Source organism: Bidens hawaiensis, unplaced genomic scaffold (assembly GCF_021521415.1).
Source record: "Bidens hawaiensis isolate Kalapana, Puna unplaced genomic scaffold, B.hawaiensis_p1.1 tig00019940_1, whole genome shotgun sequence".
Classification (NCBI taxonomy): domain Eukaryota; kingdom Viridiplantae; phylum Streptophyta; class Magnoliopsida; order Asterales; family Asteraceae; genus Bidens; species Bidens hawaiensis.
The window spans coordinates 383031-385875 of NW_027493030.1; the positions used below are offsets into that span (position 1 = coordinate 383031).

A 2845-nucleotide genomic window follows, 5' to 3' on the forward strand; every position below is an offset into this window, starting at 1 on the left:
TCGTGATGGACTCGAAGACCTCGAATCCAATCGGCTTTGCTAGAACTCCCTAACCCACGGATGTTCAGAGAAAAAACATTCATTGAACACCATCTTGATAGCCTTCGGAAACAAGAACCTCTCTAACATTAGAATAATAAAATTGACAATTGACACAATGGAATAATAGTCAAAATGAATGACGTCATTCCTAGTTCTGAGTGAGGTAGTAAAGTGATTAAGACGTAAAATAAGAGGTTAAAAATTTAATCCTCGTAAAATATAATATTTATCCTAAACAAATAAAAAAAGACATCACCCACTAGTCACAATAGTCATAATAGTCACAAACTATGGACCACCCATGACATGGTTCACTAGTTGTTGGATTGCGGTGTGAAATTGGGTCCACTTGTTTACGTCTATACTGGGCCGGCGCCGGCTAACCCTGAGTGCAGCCGATGAGCCTCCATTTAAACTTGGGGTTGACTACCATTTTGTCACATTGGTAGCTTGTGATATTATTATTATTATTTTCTATTCATTTTAGGTTTTGCATAAAACAAATTAAATGTCATCGTTCAAATTATAAAAGGAAAAAAGTTTAAAGATGATTCAAACAAATTTTAACTATATTTAATTCATGGTTTTGCTTATAATTCACGTAGTTATGATTTATTTTATATTTTTATGTATAAATGCATCCTATTTATTCTATTTCAACTTTATTTCTATATAAAAATGCAATTCATTTCTTTTATATGAACTTAATTAAGTATTCTATATAATTTTCTATCCGCGAACACACTCTTTAGCCTTTACTTTACACATATTCCACGCTTAAATTCACTACATACGTAGAAATCAATCCTGCAACACCACAACCACTCGGATCATAAATACATCATTTTATCAGTAGGATGTCCCCTTATGGAAGATTAAGTACTAACTATCTATCATGTAACCTATATAAAAAAGAAAAAAATGTCAACCGGTATTAATATTTACTAACATGCATTACTTAAACACTTACCAGCCATAAATGCAATATTTATTAAAAAAATATATATAACTCTTTATTAATAGTATATAAATATCAAGACATCCTTTACTTTCTAAAACACAACCAAACACCATGTCTTCCCTTACATTATTTTCAATAACATTGTTCCTATGTTCTTGTTTCATCCTTTCAAACGGAGCTTCCAATCCAAACTCAATATACAAATCTTTCCTCCAATGTCTTCCTGCCCGATCACCGCAACCCGACCCGTCATTTTCGACAATCGTCTACAGCCCGACCGCGAACTCAACCTCGTACAAAACCGTCCTACAAGCTTACATCAAAAACAGCCGTTTAAACACAACCACAACCCCTAAACCCGTGATCATCATCACCCCGAAGAAAGACTCGCATGTGCAAGCCGCAGTCATATGCGCTAGAAAACTCGGTGTCCAAATCAAGATACGTAGTGGCGGACATGACTACGAAGGAATTTCGTACGTTTCATCAGTGAATTCACTTCATCGTACTTGACATGTTTAATCTTCGCAATGTGGATGTTAACATTGTGACCGAAACTGCGGTCGTGCAAGCCGGAGCTCAGCTGGGCGAATTTTATTATAGGATTTGGGAAAAGAGTAAAGTGCATGGGTTCCCGGCGGGCGTGTGTCCGACGGTAGGCGTCGGTGGACACCTAAGCGGGGGCGGGTACGGAACCATGTTGAGAAAATACGGGTTATCGGTTGATCACGTGATCGACGCTCGGATTGTCGACGTTAATGGTCGGATTTTGGACCGGAAAACGATGGATGAGGATCTTTTTTGGGCTATACGAGGTGGCGGTGGGTCCAGTTTCGGTGTAATTTTATCGTACACTGTGAAACTAGTCTCAGGGCCCGAGGTTAACACTGTGTTCCGTGTAATGAAAACGGAAGCAGAAAATGCGACTGCCCTTGTTGACAAGTGGCAGTCTGTTGTACCTGTAATGGATAGTAACTTATTTATTAGGATTTTGTTACAGAAAAACAGTTCGGGCAACGTTTGTTGCCCATTTCTTGGGTGATTCCCGCACATTGGTGGCGGAAATGAACAAAATATTCCCGGAACTCGGGTTGAAAAAAGAAGATTGTTTGGAAGTAAGTTGGATCCAATCCATTTTATATTGGGCTAACTTCTATTTGAACATGACGCCGAATATTCTCCTCAACCGTCACTCGGACAAAGTAAACTTTTTGAAAAGGAAGTCTGATTATGTTCAAACGCCGATATCAAAACCGGGTTTGTCGTTAATTTTTAATGAAATTGTTGAATTGGGTAAAGTTGGGTTGGTTTTCAACTCATATGGTGGGAGAATGAACGAAGTTGCGTCAGACGCAACCCCGTTCCCTCACCGAGCTGGAAACTTGTTTAAGATCCAGTACTCGGTGAACTGGAACGACGGGAATCCAGAACTGGAAAAAAATTACTTGAATCAAAGTAGGGTTTTGTATAAATTCATGACGAACTATGTGTCGAAGAATCCGAGAGGGTCGTTCTTGAATTATAGAGATTTGGATATTGGTGTGATGACCGGAAGTGGTAAGAGCGGATATAACTCTGCTAAGGTTTACGGGGAGAAGTATTTCATGGGGAACTTTGATAGATTGGTGAAGGTGAAGACGGCAGTTGATCCTTGTAATTTTTTTAGGAATGAACAAAGCATTCCAGTTTTTCCCGAAAAAAGCAGTTGCAAGTCTGGGAAGACGAGGACGTTAAATTAGAATCTTTATATTCCGAATCTTGTCGATTCATTTTAAAAAAATGAGTTGTTATTTATGTTACATTGTTTTTACCTTTTTTAAGTATATGTAAATTGAATCTAGC

At 38.1% G+C, this 2845-nt stretch overlaps 1 pseudogene; it reads left to right on the forward strand.

Annotated features, from left to right (window-relative positions):
- The first annotated feature begins 1091 nt into the window (after nucleotides 1-1091).
- Nucleotides 1092-2845, forward strand: LOC143559579 (berberine bridge enzyme-like 21 pseudogene; annotated as a pseudogene).